This window comes from Saccopteryx bilineata, chromosome 3 (genome assembly GCF_036850765.1).
Source record: "Saccopteryx bilineata isolate mSacBil1 chromosome 3, mSacBil1_pri_phased_curated, whole genome shotgun sequence".
Lineage (NCBI taxonomy): Eukaryota > Metazoa > Chordata > Mammalia > Chiroptera > Emballonuridae > Saccopteryx > Saccopteryx bilineata.
In genome coordinates, this window is record NC_089492.1 from 12298030 (window position 1) to 12315792 (window position 17763).

The 17763-nt window shown below is 53.2% G+C and overlaps 1 long non-coding RNA gene across 1 annotated transcript; it reads right to left on the reverse strand.

Moving 5' to 3' along the window:
- Positions 1-8712: 8712 nt before the first annotated feature.
- LOC136328461 (uncharacterized) lies at positions 8713-11632 on the reverse strand. The gene is made up of 3 exons (XR_010730047.1): positions 11504-11632; positions 10768-11367; positions 8713-9368 (listed from the first exon to the last, which is right to left on the reverse strand). It is a non-coding gene; the product is annotated as an uncharacterized lncRNA (long non-coding RNA).
- Positions 11633-17763: the final 6131 nt, after the last annotated feature.

Here is a 17763-nt window from a genome sequence, read left to right on the forward strand (position 1 = left end):
ATGCTAATAACTAACGTTAATTGAGGTCCATATGCATTAGGCGCTGTTCTTAGCATTTTACCCATATTACTTCACTTCGCTTGCTACAGCCACGATTGAGGGTTATTTTTTGCCCCATTTCACAAAGGAAGAAGGCTAGGAATATGAAGTTATTTGCTGTGGTCAAATCGCTAGCAAATCCTGGTGGGATTACCATTTCTAGGGAGAAAGGAGGAATTAGGAAGGACTCACTTAGAAAGCACTTGACCTTGGGGGGAGGGGCACTATGGTGAGGTTGTTGCTGGGGCAGGACGTGGGGCGGTATGAACGGTGGCTGGGTAGACCAGGTAGGGATGTGGAGAAGGGCAGAGTGGAGGAACCTACAAAGGTCCTTTGAGAAAATGTCCTGTTGAGGAGGCTGCAGTTGGTCCTGTGGCCAGGAGAGAGCCCCCCTGAGGTTTTATGCTCCTCAAGTTTATCTTGTACCAGTATTTAGATTCCACTGAGCTGCCAGCTTCGCATCTGCACTTAGACGGCAAACTCAGCATGGTCCATCAGCATCTTCAGTGAGTGTGCACCTCCCTCACTGCCTCTTCTGAGAGAGGCATCACCATCACAGACCTTCCCCTTTCCCGCCCCAGAATCCCTGACAGTCTTTTCCCCTTGAATCTGCTTTTTTCCTGTCCCTCACAGCCAGTGGTCACTGGGTCCATCATAGACCTGTTTGCGGTGAGCCATCCCCTACCTTCCCCTGCTCAGCTCCCTGGGGCTACCCCTTGCAAAATGTTTCCCATATTCCCTTACCCACTGGTTTCCAGCCTAGTTTGCCCAGCAGGAGACCCTGGAGGGAAATCGGAGGGTGGTGGGTAGAACAGAGGGTTTCGGCTCTCTTTCTTCCTTTCTCTGCTTTGGGCCTGGCTGCACCTCTGTGGTTCCAGCCCCCCTAGACAGCTATGGCTGTTGCCAAGTGCGGTGAGATCCCCCTCCAGAACTAAAGGACTTCGTTTTCTCCGACAGCTGGGGCGCCTTTGGGGAGCTTTTGTTGGAAATTGCCTTGACTGAGAAGAGCTGCCTTGTCCGTGGAGGCAGAGGTCTACCTCCCAGAGGTCTACAGCCACTGACTGGTGATTGTGGGGCTACAAAGGTCTAGCTGCCTTGCCCCAACTTGGGCTACTTCTGAAGGGCGTCCAGTCTTCAGACTACTCATACATAGGGTCAATGAGGACTTTCTTGAGATTGCCACCAGCCCAGTTCTCTCTGCCCATCCTGTTTCTTCCCTAAACAAAACATTCCCTAATAATCCCTCTGCATGCTAATTTCCATCTCTGATCAGATCAGCTTCCTGGGAGACCCAACCATGGCAACCCTTCCCTCTCCACGGTCCTGGCCCACACTAGGTACTCTGACTCCTGGAATCAAATGATGCCACCTTTGTCCCTCCAGCTCAAGGGTGACAGTGGCCTCTTCATGTTGCTTTTCTGGATGGCCTCCCTGGACCATGCTGTTTTGTTGTTTTGTTTCTGCTCTTCCAATACCTTTGAAATGAGGTTCCCACATTAAATTCTTCTCATTGAACCTCCTGGCCTGGGTTCCATTTTCCTGAAACAAGCCTCAGACGTTTCCTAGGTCCATCCACACCTCTCCACTCTTGTGATCTTAGGTTAGGACCTTCCAGATTTCTGCAGTAAGCTCCTAACTGGGTCACCCATTCATCCCTTCGGCATACACTGAGCGCTTGGTCATAACGGTACACAAAACAGAACGTGTCCTTTATCTCCTCAATCCATTCCTCACAAAGCTGCCAGAGCATTTTTTCTAAAATTTGAACCTGATTCCATCAGGCCCTGGCCTCAAACCTTGCAAGGACCTTCAGATAGAATCGAACCACCACAGTGGGGAGAAACAGGCCCTCTTTCTTGGCCCCACCTCCCTTCCCAGCCTCACTTTTCTTGACTTCTCTCCGTCGCTCTACTGAGGCCAGCCCCTGATAGGTCCCCAAACACATCATGCCAATTCACACCTCTGCACTTCTGCCTGTGCTGTTTCCTCCCACTGGAATTCCCTCACCTCCTCCTGCCAATCTAATGAACTCCTATTCAGCCTTCAAAACACCACCCAGATTCCCCCAGCACAGAAGTCAGACTTAAATGTCCTCCCAGGGGCTGTTGAGTCCTCTTTCTGTCATGGCACTTTCTGCCCACCTGTGCTCACAGAGGGTAGGGGCCATGTCTCACTCAGCCGTGGATCTCCAGTCCCTAGCCCATGGTTCATTATAAAGGAGGGGCTTAGTAAGTGTCAACCAAATACATGTACTCAAGGGCAGAGTATCATCCACAGGGAGGGCCTGAGATGGAGACTAGAGGAGGGACAGGCATTTGGGCGGAGGACCAGGGGGTGCTGGACAGCAGGGCACAGGTTTCAGAGTTGAATGTCCAGCTCTGGGATGTAATAGGGTGTGCGTTGTTGGGGGGAATGGGGCTTAAGCTTTGGGGGCCTCCAGCCTGGATGTCTGGGAGGATGGACAGGTACCCTTGGCAGGGCCTGAGGTCAGGTCAGCCGAGGGGACCAGGGAGCAGAATTCTCTTGATTTCATTGCTGCGGCTTTCTCTGATGGCAAAGTCTGGATTGAACTTCCACCAGACTTTTCAGGTACTGATTTGAAGAAGCCGAGTGTTGATGGGCTCCAGTTGTCTTACCTGTGAAGTGGGCAGAGTAATATCCTGCTTTGCTTCCCCTTCGAGCTTCTCATGAAAGCAAAGAGGTGCAGAGACGTGAAAAGCGCTGTTGAGACACCTGTGACCACGCAGACGCGGTCATCACATACAGCTATGCCTGGACTTTGAATTATGTTCACTTTGTCAAGAAATATTCATGGTAGGCTTGCTATATGCCAAGTTGAAAAAGACCTTTACTATGAAAATCCAAGTTGACAAATGCAAATAAATATATAAATAAAATAGGATACTAATCAGAAAGTTAGCCTTCCCGTGTTAAGAAGGTTCTTTGCTTTATAAAAGCGCCTCCCATGTGATTCCATTAGCAAGCCCCTTTGTGCATTTATGACGTGGCTTGATAAAAGCATAGAAACCTCGAAAGCCAGACTCATGGCTGATTGTGCATGTGGATGTGTGCGTGTGCACGCGCGCATGCGTGTGTGTGTAGCCTCAGCATAATGCTGAGCTCACACCTGATCCTCGATACATGTTGAACTGGGGAAAAAATTGATTTATCTCCAACTTTTTAGGAAATTATATATTGCGTAATGTGGGGAAACCTGTATTGATTTTTCTGGATACGGTTGGGTGACTGATGAGCTCGGGCTTGATTCATTTTCACTCACACCCAGGTAGGTGTGTGCTTCCCATTCGGAAGGTTCTCTGTTCCCCAAACAAATGAGCAACAACAACAACAGGAACTGGGACATAACTGAGAAAGACAATATTCATGTTTGAAACAAGGTTTCAAAAACTGGAGAAGAAATGAAAATTTACTAAAGTTCCTTCCATTGGCTAGACCCTTGCCTATTCTATTGTGTGTTTTTGTTTGTTTATTTTTGGGGTTTTTTAAAGATTTTATTTATTCATTTTAGAGAAGGGGGAGAAAGAGAAGGGAGAGAGAAGGGGGGAGGAGCAGGAAACATCAACTCCCATATGTGCCTTGACCAGGCAAGCCCAGGGTTTCGAACCGGTGACCTCAGCGTTCCAGGTCGACACTTTATCCACTGCACCACCACAGGTCAGTCTATTGTTTAATGTTCAAAATAGTCTCATAAAATAGTTATTATCATCCTTTTACATATTCACCGGAAAGCTCAGAGAAGTTGATTAGCTTGTCTAAGATCACACAGCTGGAAGGTGGCAAAGTCAGACCTGGAACCCTGGTCGGGCTGAGCCCAAACCTTGCTCTTTTACTTCCAATCTGCCAATGAAGAGACACTCTATTCCAACATTTCTCTTTATTTTAAGCTCACTCGCAAGAAGCCTTTGATCTTTCCAGGCCTCCCCCTAAGCTCTTTGGGGGCCTGGACCAGAGTACAGGATAGAGTCTGTGACCTGGTTCCTGTTCCCTCTCCCTGCGCCGGGTTTAGCCCTCACCTTGCAGACCCTCCAGAGCCTGTGCTAGGCACCCCAGCCAACATACCAAACTCCGTCCACATATACAGTGCTGCCCCGGAGCCCCCCTGGACCACCCACAGGCCCAGGGGTGCACACAGCAGGGCCAGCAGGTCGCCTTGGAAAAATGGGCCCAGGAAAGAGACTCCTGAGCCCTAGAAGCAGGTTCTTGGCATTGGGGTAGGGAATCCCCAGGTCTTGGGTACCTGGAATTTGGACTAGATGGACAGGTACAGCATCTTGCAGACACGCAATTAGCCATGTCAGAGGGATGTGATAGGGAGAGGGCGTAGGCAGGGCTGGATTGCCCATGTCCAAGGGAGGTACTGGTCCCATGAAAGGTTCCCGGAGGCTTCCCTGCATCTCTCTCTCACCCCTTCCCATGCCCATTGCTGCCTCTTACCTTAAAGAAAAATTGCCATATTTGTAAACAGACTTTGTCATATGTGCAAAGCTTTGTATACACGTGACGTATTCCTCCTACCACCAGCAGAGAGAGCACAGGTTTTCATTTTAGGAAAAGACCTGGGTTCAATGGTTCAATGCTCACATCTGCTGTTTGTTCATGACGTGAATTTGGGTAGGTTACCTCCACTTTTTGGGTTTCACTTTTCCCCCCTTTTTTTTTTTCATGAGGATGTTAAACTGGCAGTTTTCAAACTGGGTTCCGTGGACTATTGGGGCCTCGCAGTGGCACCCTGGGAAGAGAGCAGGGAGTCGATGTGGGATCCTGGGGTACTCATTTCAGGTTGTTATCAGGTGGTCTACATGATGCTTCTCTGCAAGAGCTTGTTTGAGAACAGGCTGCCACTGCCTTGGGAAAAATAGTTTGAAAACTACTGGCCTGGGTGATCCATCTCCGACAGATTCTTTACTTTAATGTGAGGAGTCACAAGACAGTAGTCACAAAACAGGCCAAATCCAATCTGCAGCCATGTTTTGTTAGTGCATCACAGGATGCTAGCTCCTTCGGTACTGAGGCATGCCCTTTCTGGTTAACCACAGTCGCCACCGCTCCCTATTGTCTAACGCCTGTCACCTCACATTTGCATTAGCAGCCTGGTTCCTGGAGACCTTTGAGTTGGCCTCCTCAGAGGGGTCCTCAGCCTGGAACAGATGTCCCCCAACCCTGAGTGAGTGGGTAGTCTAGGTATAAGGGCTTCCCCTCTCTTCCTGCCTACCCAGTCCAGCTGATCACTATAGCAGTTCTAAAAATATAGCTGCAGCCCTGGCCAGCTAGCTCAGCAGTAGAGCACTGGCCTGACGTGTGGAAGTCCCAGGTTCAATTCCCGGCCAGGGCACACAGGAGAAGTGCCCATTTGCTTCTTCCCCCTTCCCCCTCTACTTTCTCTCTGTCTCTTTCTTCCCCTCCCGCAGCCAAGGCTCCATTGGAGCAAAGTTGAACCGGGCACTGAGGATGGCTCCATGACCTCCATCTCAGGCACTAGACTGGCTCCAGTTGCAACTGAGCAATGCCCCAGATGGACACAGCATCGCCCCCTAGTGGGCATGCCAGGTGGATCCTCGTTGGGTGCATGTGGGACTCTGTCTCTCTGCCTCCCCTCTTCTAACTTAAAAAATATATATATATATATATATAATCTGCAATGTCTTCACCACTCTTCCTATCGAGAGGCAGCATCTCTGGAGTATGCACAGGCTCGTCACGGCTTTGACAGTGAGAATGCCACTCTGAGATGTCCAAGGCCGGGTCACACAAGACCACGCAGCTCCTTATTTACGGGGACACCTGCAACGAGAGCCCTGTGCAGCCAGGTCAGGACTTCGTCTACCCTGAGAACACCTTGCTGGAGAGGGCACAGGTAGGCCCTCCCAATGACAGACCCAGCAGAGATGGTCCCGCAGCTGTCCCAGCCCAGGCCCTGGACAGAAGAGTGAGGAAGCCATCTCAGGAGTGAATGCTCCAGCCCCAGCCCTCCACATCTGCCCCACTGGGGTACAGACATCACAGTGTAGACACGAGCCATCCCCACTGTGCCCCTCTGGACTCCTGACCCACAGGACTGTTTACCCCTCTACTTTGGGGTGATTTGTACCATAGCAATAGATGGCTGGAACATTCTGGAACATTCTAACAAGGCAGGGCCTTGCCAGCCCATAGGACACCTTTAGAGTCTAGAGAAGGGTGCTTCATCCTTCGGACAGGCACCATCACACACTGGGGCAGAGGACTTGGCCAGCTGAGGGCAGGCTGACTTTACAGCCATGTGCACAGGGCCTTGCTGGCCAGAGACACCTTCTTCTGTTCTGCCGGGATCACTGTGAGCCAAGCTGACATAAGAGAAGGCTTTTGCTTTTCCTTTTTTTCCCTTTTTTTTTTAACTTTTCTGAAGTGAGAAGCTGAGAGGCAGAGAGACAGCCTCCCATATGCACCCAACCAGGATCCACCCGGCAAGCCCACCAGGGGGAGATGCTCTGCCCATCTGGGGTGTTGCTCTGTTGCAACCGGAGCCATTCTAGCACCTGAGGTGGAAGCCATGGAGCCATCCTCAGTGCCCGGGCCAACTTTGCTCCAACGGAGCCTTGGCTGCAGGAGGGGAAGAGAGAGATAGAGAGGAAGAAGAGGAAAGGATGGAGAAGCAGATGGGCGCTTCTCCTGTATGTGCTGGCCGGGACTCGTACCCGGGACTTCCACACACTAGGCCAATGCTCTACCACTGAGCCAACTAGCCAGGACCTCTTTTCCCTTTTTTAAACCTATTTTTCTAATATTTTTATTGAATTTATGGGGGTGACATTGGTGCAGCCATCGTGGAAAGCAGTATGGAGTTCACTCAGAAAATTAACAACGAAACTGTCTCATGACCCAGTGATCCCACTTCTGGGAATACACCCAAAGAATCCCGAAACACTAATTCGAAAGACTATCTGCACCTTTATGTTCACTGCAGTGTTATTTTTAATAGCCAAGATCTGGAAACAGCCCAAGTGCCCATCAGCAGAAGAGTGGATAAAAAAGCGGTGGTACATTTACACAATGGAATATTACTTGGCTGTAGAAAGGAAAGAAATCTTCCCTTTTGCGACAGCATAGGCTGGACCTGGAGAAAGCATTCTCTAACAAGCATGTAATCTCCTTGAGCATCTCCAGGATTGGGGAAGCCCCTGTGCACGGACGGCCCTTACTAGCTGTGCCTCATCAGTGAGTCATCTCAACACATCAGCATTCATTTAAATATATATATATATGTACGTATCTATATATACATGTCCTATAGGCTGCCTTTTCCCTTTTCTTACTAAGAAAAGGTCCCCGCCCCGCCCTCTCTTGAGCTGATCTGAAGTCTGCAGGCTATTTTGAATTAATCCCTCTTGCCTCTTCAAACGCTTAACCATTCTCCCTCCCGGGCCCAAACCAGGCTGCTGCGGAGGCAGCCAGCCAAGCGCATCTCCCCTCATTCTCAAAGGAAGCCCAGCCTCCTGCGAGGGACTGTTTGGTTTCTGGGATTTCCATTTAAAAACAAAACAAGCCTGACCTGTGGTGGCGCAGTGGGTAAAGTGTCGGCCTGGGAATGCTGAGGTTGCCGGTTCGAAACCCTGGACTTGCCTGGTCAAGGCACATATGGGAGTTGATGCTTCCTGCTCCTCCCCCTTCTCTCTCTCTGTTTCTCTCTCTCCCTCTCTCTCTCTCCTTTCTAAAATGAATAAATAAATAAAAAATAAATTGGGTATTATTATTAAAAAATAAATAAATAAAAATAAAATAAAATAAAATAAAAACAAAACAAAACTAAGCCCTAGGCCTGTGTTTCCCCACATTTCTGGGGAAGGCTGTGGACCCTGACCTGGACAATCAGGTGGGCTGGGGACAAATCACACTTGGGTCACCAGCTGTTTGTGGCATGTCTCCCTCCATATGTTCCTTCATGGAGTTGCAGGGCAGGGAAGGGACCATCTCTGCTGTGCGGCAGGGAGGCCATGGCCGGAGATGGCTGCGGCCTCGCTACTCCCCGCGTGGAGGGCGTGGCTCCTTCGGGTCTGAGTAACTGGCAGCTGAACACCCACGCTGCGTTGCTTGCTGTGCTTTGCATCCTTTATCTCGTTTACCCCCGCATCAGCCCTACGAATCAAGATTATCTTCATTTGCCAATTGAGGAAAGAGAGGCCCAGAGAAGTTTAGTAATTTGCCGAAAGTCACACAGCTAGAAAGACTGGGAGTCAGGATTCGAACTGCGGGATTGGCCCATCTCAAGTAACTTCCCTCGTTCCTTCTCTGCCTCCTTCTCAGACTTGCTCCCGCTTCCTCTCTCCCTCCCTCTCTCTCCTCTCCTCCTCTCTAGGAAACCACAGAGTAAGTGTCTCTGCTTGACCTGTGGGGTGAGACTGCGTATGGCCCCACCTGGGAGTTTGAGAGAGGGCTTACCTAGCTCGTGTGAAAACGATTCTACTTACCCCAACTTGCTTTTTTTTTTTCTTTTTTTTTTTTTTCCATTTTTCTGAAGCTGGAAACAGGGAGAGACAGTCAGACAGACTCCCGCATGCGCCGGACCGGGATCCACCCGGCACGCCCACCAGGGGCGGTGCTCTGCCCCCCAGGGGGCGATGCTCTGCCCATCCTGGGCATCGCCATATTGCGACCAGAGCCACTCTAGCGCCTGAGGCAGAGGCCACAGAGCCATGCCCAGCGCCCGGGCCATCTTTGCTCCAATGGAGCCTTGGCTGCGGGAGGGGAAGAGAGAGACAGAGAGGAAAGCGCGGCGGAGGGGGTGGAGAAGCAAATGGGCGCTTCTCCTATGTGCCCTGGCCGGGAATTGAACCCGGGCCCAACTTGCTTTAAGAGCTTTGGGTAATGTTCCTGTTCTGTGCATTGGGATGCACCTGAGCTGGGGTTCCGGAAGGAATCCTGGTCCTTGGCCAGAGTCACTGGTCACATCAGCGCGTATGTATTGAGCTCCTACTGTGTGCCCAGCAGCGCGTCGGACAGTGGCAGCAGAGAGCAGCCCCGTCGGCACGGAGCCCCAGCGGGTGGGGAGGAAGGCGGCAGCACTGAGCCCTGGGCATGAGCAGAGTGAGGCAGGTCCTCGATGAGGGACGCACCGGAAGGGGAGGTCGGTTCTGTCCGAAGGCCCCTCCTGGACCAGGCTCCGCAACCTGGCATTGTCCTTGGGGAGCGTGGAGACACATCAGCGGCAGGTTTGCTGGAACTCGACATGTCATGAGAACCTCGCCGACCAAGGCCGTCATCGGGGTGAACGCATCAGCGGATCAATGCAAACAGTCACTTTGCCTAGTCTAGGCTGCGTTAGGAGACAGGGCCTGTAAAGAGGTAATTAAGTTAAAATGAGGTCATGTGGGTGGGCCCTAGTCCAATATGACCGGTGTCTTTTCAAGGGGAGATTGAGACACAGACAACACACATTCCAAGGGATGGCCACGTGAGGACATGGTGGCCGTCTGCAGGCCAAGGAGAGAGATCCCAGAAGAAACCAGCCCTGCCCACGCTTTGACCTCGGACTTGATCTGAAGTACCCACTCGAGGGCACTGAGCACGGAACTGGGGAGAGGTGCACCCACTGGCCCCCAGACAGGGACGAAATAAGTTCCTGTTGTTGAACCCGCCCAGGCTGCGGCCTGTGTTACTGTGGCCCAAGCTAACCGATGCGATTGGCAACGGGACTAGGTCAGTCTGGCCCACTCCTGGGGTGCAGTCAGGGCTGCACACAGCTGTATGGGAGAGGGAAGTTGGGGTCTGGGGGAGGAAGTCGGCAGGAGGGCTACTGGGCAGTCAGGCGGCTGTGACAATGACGGGCACGGTCACCGCTCACCCCGTGGGGCTGCTTGATGCTTCTCCCCTTTCTTTACATGAGCCCTCTGGCTATCTTTCTCCAAACCACATCAGGATGATTGTTTCACTAGATGTCTGCTTCCCAAATCAACATCACTCTCCAGAAGCGACACCGGTTCACCTTGCTGGGATTTCGGGGGCTCCTCCAGGTCTTCTTCACACCTGTGTGGTTGGCTCCCCCCTGGTTTGCTCCCCTGAAGGCCAATCCTACCATAATGCTGACAACCTCACTTCTAAGTTCACGGGGAATACTGGCGTGCCAGTAATTGTGCAACAATCCACTTGGGGTTGTGGTATTTGCCGATTCCCGTGGTGTAAATACTCCCACCGTGGCCCACTCTAAAATACCCACGTGAGGTCACTGAACACGGCGTTGGGAAGAGATGCACACATTGGCAGCCCAGGACACTGCTGCTTAGCAGGCACCCCCTCTGCCTTCAGGATCTCAAGTCATCTGAGAGTCCACGTCCGAATATTTGTAGGAAAATTGTTTATGGGGTAGGAGAGGGTTAATGATGTTTAGAAGCCCCTGGGTGGGAACCTGTGAGCAAAGAGCATGGGAAAATCCCGAGGGTGCCCTATCCTGGAAGGACTCCCTCCCCTCACTGTTCCCAGGCTGCAAGGATGAATGCCACCCTAAGGAATACAGTGGACCTAGGACTCAGCCAGACCCAGAGGGGCGAGGACTCTCCCTGCCCGTCCCCAGGGAGGCTCCCTCCCCATTCACCTCAGGACAATCGCCTCCTCTGTTCCCTGCGCTCCGCTTCCCTCGGGGTCCCATCCAAGCAAGCGTGCCGATAAAGGCGGCCATTGATGAGTACTCCCCCTGTGCCAGGCACTGGACTGGGTCCCCCAGGCCCATTTTCTCACCAGATTCACACCACGGCCCATGGTGGTGGGTGCCGTTTCATCCCAAAGCTGAGGTTCACAGAGGGCACAGGGCCAACCGGTTTCAAGGTCATGGTGGCAGGGCTGTGGTGACTGAAACTGTGGACTTTCCGTGGTGCTTCTGGGGGCAGGCAGGCCTGACAGAGTCACAGGGTAATGAAGACAGTGGTCATGGTGAGTGCTGACTGAGGGCTTGATTTTAAAAGCGAGGGCACATGTGCCCATTGACCTCCCTATGAGCCAGAGTCAGCGATGGGTCTCTGTGTGCAGGTGAGGAACGTGGGTGTAGAGAGGGTGTGCAACTTCTCCCACGTGACAGCTGATTCCTAGCAGGGCTGTGAGCTCGCCACGGCGCAGTTGGGGGTTGCTGGCCAATCCATTCGTACCCCCACCCCACTCCTCAGCCTGGTTTTGGCTTCTTGGTTCTCTTCAAGTCTCCCCAGAGGACTAGCACCTTCCTGGGGGTGTTTGGGATAGGTCCGCAGTCCACTGTCCCTGCCACAGGCTCGGTCTGGGCCGTGGGAGAGGAAGTGTCTGTATCCTTCCCCTTGGTGCCCTTCCTCCTGTTGGCTGAGCCAGCACCTGGGCGGGGAAGAGGGTAGAATAGGGCTATTCAGAGAGCTTTCCTGATGCAATCACTGATTGCAAAACCCTCGCATCCCTGAACATTCTGTGGAGGGTGGTAATTTTGAACAGCAGCAGGAAACCCCAAACTTACCCAGCTGCCAGAACAGGGTCCTGCAGGTCAAATGCTAGTCCAGAGGAACAGCTACCCCGAGGCTGGGGCGCCAGACTAGAGAAACAACAGAAACACCAGCAGCTGCCCCAGAGCGGATCTAACTCTTCCACACCCCTAATCACGTCTGATCAACAAAGTCCTCTCGGGTGGGAGGGGCAAACCCAAGTCTCAGTTTACAGATGAGAATGTGGATTTGCCCAAGGTCACCAAATGAGTAGACAGCAATACTGAGGCTGAAATCTCTTGATCTGGTGCTCATTCCTCCACAATGGGGGGGGGGGGGGGGCGTCTGTGCTGGGGGCAATGGGTAATGCTGTCAGGAGGGGTCAGAGGTAAGCAGAGGGGTGGGGAGAGATCAAAACAAACAACCTGTAGACAGATTGATCTAAGTGCAAATCATGGCTCTGCAACATCAGGCAAATCACTTAACCTCTCTGTGCCTCACTTCCCTCCATTGCAGTGAGATATGGTTCTGGTTACCAGTTTGAGCTCTGGAGTCAGAATGCCCAGATCTAAATCCTAGCTGCACAACTTACGGTCTGTGTGAGTTGGGACGAGTCACTTAACCTCTCTGTGTTCAGCTTCCTTGCCAGTCAAATGATAAAACCCACCGACAGGCTGGCTGTGACGATATTCTCAGCTCATGCAAGTACGGTTCTAAGCACAAGCCTGAGTTACGGCAAGCCATCAATAAATATTAGCCGTTGTTATCTGCAAAATGAAGCAGGGGAGAGCACACGCACATGTACACATTTGGGAGGAAGTGTGTGTGTGTGGGAGGGTTCTCCACAGATTGAAGTGGAACCTTCTAGAAAGAAGGAAAAAGCAGGAAGAGCGGCCTCAGGCTGGCCTGAAACAACTACCTGGCCTTCACCTGTGTGCTCCCTGGCCTCTTCCCTATGAGTCAAGTGCTGCTTCCTCTCGGCCTCTCCTCATTCCCAGCAGCAGTTCCCTTGAGAGAACGAGATTAAGCTGGAAACCTTCCTGACCGGGGTAGTGAAAGGACAGAAATGTAAATACACGGGGCCTCGCAGGGTTTCCTAACTGCCATGAGTCACTTCTCTGCATAGAAAACACGGCAGAGGGCCGAGAGCGCCCGTCTGATCAGCGCGGCGGGACCCAGGCGCCTTCGCGGCCCTGCCCGCACTCGGGGCCCTGTTGGAGTGCCCCCCCCCCCGCCACCCCCCACACCCCATCCCCCCAACCCCCCTACTCCCCCGGGAGAGGAGACGCTCGCTGGGGCTTCAGGCTGATGGCATGTCAAGGCTCGGAAGAGGAGACGGAACACAACGAGGACCCAGGTCTCAAGTTTTCCACCTCAAACCTCATTTCTGTTTTCTTAATTCTCGTGATCTCAGCCTTCCCCAGCTGCCTCTGAGGCCCGGCGACTTGCCACGTGTCCGTTTCTTCTGTCGTGTGTCAGTTACTGAAATCACAGTATTCTAACGCATCGGCGCTTATTTATTTTCTCACGTGAGAAGAAATTCAACACTGAGCAAGGACTGTCGTTTTGGGCAGTACCCACGGACGATGTGGGCTTGGAGGATGACGCCACCAGCAGTCGTGGCCTTCGAGGAGCGCTTCGTACGGGGTGGGAGAGGGGGCGGCCCTGTAGCCCTGAGAGTCAGGGACCTTTCACCCGCTTCCCAACCATTCACCGGGAGAGAGAGAGTTTCCAACTCCCGATGGTTCGTTCCGCTGTTTCTTCCAGAGGCTCCTTTGGGGAGGTAGGGACACCTAAGGACAACCTTGAAGGCCAAGGAGGACTTGCCAGGCTTGAGAGGAAATCCCAGGGAGAGGACAGCACAGAGCAAGTCCAGAGTCAGGACAGCTTGAAATTTACCAGGACTCCCAAGGGGGCAGTTCCAACGATCACGAGCGGTTTTCTGTTTGTTTTTCCTGTCACCTCACTGAGATCTAAGCTAGAGCTCAAGTTGGCCACCAGACTAGGAGGAACCAGAGGGCAGCCCAAGTTCTGCCACTGGGGCAGAGCCTTAACCCTAAAGCTCAGTGTCCTCTTCCATGCAATGGGCTTGTGGCGGAGGTGTCCAAATGACAAGATGAAAAACGGACGTTAGTTTTCAATAAACATTTTTAATTGAACTGCTCAAAAAGGTACCTCACCCACCTTTTTGCCAACTCCTCTCTCCTTCCCAGCATCCTGAGCCTACTATTAGAAGCAGGGAACCCCAAGGTCGACAAAGGCATCTCCCATCCCCCCCCAAATGCACATTCTGTAGTAAGTTCTGCTGTCATCCCCCAGGGATGGGGTCCCCAGAACAATAAGCGACACCAGCAGGGCCGGCGGCTGGTGGGTGCTTCGGTGGGATTTGGGGGAGATTGTGGACAGCCTGGGCAGATGGTGGAGGGGCTCGCCCACCCCTGGTCTTTGGGGGCTGGAGCGGCAATTTCTCCTAGGAAGGGCCCTGATCCCTGGCCTGCTGACCAGCGCATGGTGTCCATCTGCCAGGCCATTGCACACCCCTAGGCGGGTTCATCTCCAGCCAGGGCTGTGTCAGGAAGCTAAGTCATCACCCAAAGCAGCCATTGTTCATTCTCACTGCGTCCCCTGAGCTTGGGCAGCAGCCCGATTTGAGGGGAGGCATTGAGGGCATTCACAGAAATCCCTGGGCCATCTGGTGGCAACCCATATCTGCAGATCACCTCTCTTTGTCACTCTCATCATCACTATCACCCTCTCCATCGTCAGCAGAGCCTTCCTGTCACGAGCCCCCTCGAGCGGCACGCCTTCTGTGGGCAGGAGGGCACTCGGAGCTAACCGAGCAGCCCTGGAGGTGGGCTCACTGCTCTCTGTCTCTCCTGAGCGGTGTCCGAGTGGTTAAGCTAACCGGCCAAGGTCGCACAGCTGGTGAGCGACAGGGTTAGAACTTGCCCTGTGGTATCAGTATCCATCTGACTGGCTTTCAACCCTGCTGGTGACCCCGCCCTGTTGCCTAGAGCCAGGATGTGGGGTATGAACTGGCACTTCCCGGGAGGGGCGGAAGGGAGGCCGGGCCTTCTCTGGAACTGCCCTGCGGGTGACTCAGAGAGGCCTTTGCCATCTCTCTCTGGAAACACTGGGTCGATTGTGGACCATTGTCCTCCCTGCACATGAATACATGTGAGTAACTGGAACAGAAAGGCTGGGAGAGGGGCAGGTCCTCGGTAGGGGCGGGGCAGGGGTGGCTCTTGGGAACAGGAGGTGTCCCTTTCCAGAGCCAGGAAGGCCCCTGCGAGGGCCACAGGGGTGCTCTGCCATGTGCCACACCTGGGGGAGACAGTGCAAGAGCGGAACCGGGCAGAGGTGACGCCAAAGTCCGCAGGCACTGGGAGAAATTCGAGATCGCTTCTGTGGGTGGTGGGCAGGAGGGGGGGAGGGGACTCGAGAACGTGAGGAGGCTGCTGAGCAGGGCTGAGAAACAGGTGTGATGGAGGCCACAGACTTGGGGGGCCAAGGGGTGGGCGATGGGGCTCCCTTTAGGAAAGGGGAAAATGGTTCCATACTCACAGGGGCTGTCCCCACTCCGCCAGCCTGCTCCCCTGAGGCGGCCCACGTGTGAGTGACCACATGTGAGTGACCACATGTGAGTGGCCACATGTGAGTGGCCACGGGGATGAAACGAGGCCACTCGGGTTCCCGTGCAGGTGCTGCCACGTGCCAGGAGTGTGGAAACTTGAGCGAGTCGGGGGCCCCCTCTGTGGGCACTGACATCGAGGGCAGCCCAGCTCAGAGGAAATCCTGGGGGGAGGGGGACAGCTCAGTGGGATGGCCGAATGCCACTTCCCAGAGCATTTGTCAAAGTGCTTTCGAGCCCTAGAAATGGGGCGCGCCCCACCCGAGTAGGGCTACACCATAAAATACACACTGGATTTTGCCTGACCTGTGGTGGTGCAGTGGATAAAGTGTCAACCTGGAAATGCTGAGGTCACCGGTTCGAAACCCTGGGCTTGCCTGGTCAAGGCACATATGGGAGTTGATGCTTCCAGCTCCTCCCCCCTTCTCTCTCTCTGTCTCTCTTCTCTCTCTCTCTCCCTCTCCTCTCTAAAATGAGTTAAAAAAAATCCCAAAATACACACTGGATTTCGAAGACTTGGTATGAATGAGAGAAAGTAAAACATCAGTAATGTTTTATGGATTAGGTACGGAAATGCTGATGGTTTGGATCTATTGGGTTGAATAAGATATATTATTAAATTTCCCCTCTCTTCTGTTCTATAACCTGCCCCTCCCACTATTTGGTGGACATCTTTCCATTGGAATGAATATAGAGCAACATAATTTAAAAGTAAAAGAAAATAAAAACCAATAATAAAATGAATCTCCCCGGCTTCTTTGAATGTTTTAGCACTGTGGCCCCCAGGCCATTTAAAGTGTATGGTTCATGCTATACTCCCATCAAATGCGGGTTTGATTACTCCAGCTAGGATTGGAAGAGGAAATGACAGGTGGGCCGTCCTCATTCACAGGTCCCTCCCCAGGGCAGAGGGCAGCTGCGCAGCAGTCAGGCTTCCGCTGCGTAACAAATCACCCCAAAACACAGTGACTTAAGACAACAAGTATTCAATGGTGCTGATGATTCTGTGAGTCAGCAGTTTGAGCCAGGCTCAGCTGGGCTGTTCCTCTGCCTCTCTCAGCCGGTCACACTCAGTGACTGTGGGCAGCCGGGCAGCTCTGATTCATAGGATTGGCTGGCAGCGGCCAGAGGGACAGAGACACTGGGCCGGTGCCCCTCATCGTCCATCAGGGCAGCCCAGGAGCATTCCCTCAGCAGCCACAGGGTCCTGAAAGCAGGCGGATGGAGACGGCACGACTGCTGGAGGCCTGCGCTCAGAATTCACCCAATGTCACCTCCACCACATCGGGTGTCGAAGCAAGTGAGATCCGTGGGCAGGAGGAACAGACTCTGCCCTCGAGTGAGCAGCGCTGCAGAGCACTGTGGCGCTTCTGCCATCGACCTGCACCAGCTGAGTGGCCCCAAAGAAAGAAAGAAAAATATGACTTGCTCCCAGGTCCCGCCCTTTGTCCAGGCCTGAGTATGACAGTTTTGCTTGCAGGGGCCCCTTCCTCCATACAATAAATAAATAAAATGAAAGTTGTCGTTTATGGCTACGGTGGTATAACGATGGACACGATCTAGGCTGGGCTTCTTACTATATACATTCACTATTATTATTACACTCATTTTTTAAATTCTGTTTTTAAAAGAAATGAAAGCTGGACCATTTCCGTGGGCCCCTGTAAGCATCGTGGGCTCTGGGCAGTGTGCCGATTGGAGAGGTAGGTCCTGCTCCCGGTGGCTGAGTGGGTGCAGGGCACCCTAGGTCCCGGCGGCTCAGAGTCCCGGCCATTGCTCAGCCACCTGGGAGATAGTCACTCAGGGTGACAGAGGGTGGGGCAGGCGTCCTCTGAACTAGTTACATATTTCCCCAATTAACTGTGTTTGGAATGCCCTGTGGGGACAGCCGCACTTTGTCCTGCCTTATGTTCTGTGACGAGCCGTTGCCAGACTCCCAGGGAAACTCCTGGCCACCAGGTGAAACCAGGAAGCGAGTTCAGGGCTTCCAATGGTGGGAATGACATCACAGACCCTGCCCCTCCTCGTCCCGGCACAGGCTGCCCAGGGCTTTCCCATGCGCCCCCTGCCTTTGCGCCCCACATCCACTCCCCGAGGGAAGTGAGGCGGGTGGCTCTACCCACCTCTTCGCAGGCAAAGAGGACGAGGTTCCGAGACGTGAAATGACTTGCCCATGTAGTGGGAGGTCCCCCAGGGGCTCAGGTTCTCTGATCCAGGACTGGGCCGGGTCCCTGACACCACATCAATCCCCAAAGGCACGACCCCGGTGGTAACTTTGTATAACCAGCGGCCCTAATAACGGAAGCTTCCTGTGACAACCGAAAGAGGGCCGTCCCCAAGGACAGGCCTTCACCGAGTGACTTGTGACAAAAGGTTCCCTGAGGGCCGTGAGCATAGGCCCCAGGAACTCGTGGCGCTGGGGGGCCGGGGGCTTCTCTCAGGTGTCTGAGGGAAGATCTCACGCAGCTCTACAGAATCAGAGCCTGCTTGTGGCTTCTTCCCACACGTGCACGCTGCTCTGTTGTCGTGAACTATGTTGTGCTATCACTGTTTATTTGGTGAGCGGATGAGAAAGAACTCAGCTTCAAAGCCCAAGAGCCCTGTCCTCTCTGCAGCCTTCGAGCAAGGCAGCTGACTCCACCTCTCTGTGGCTCAGTTTCCTGC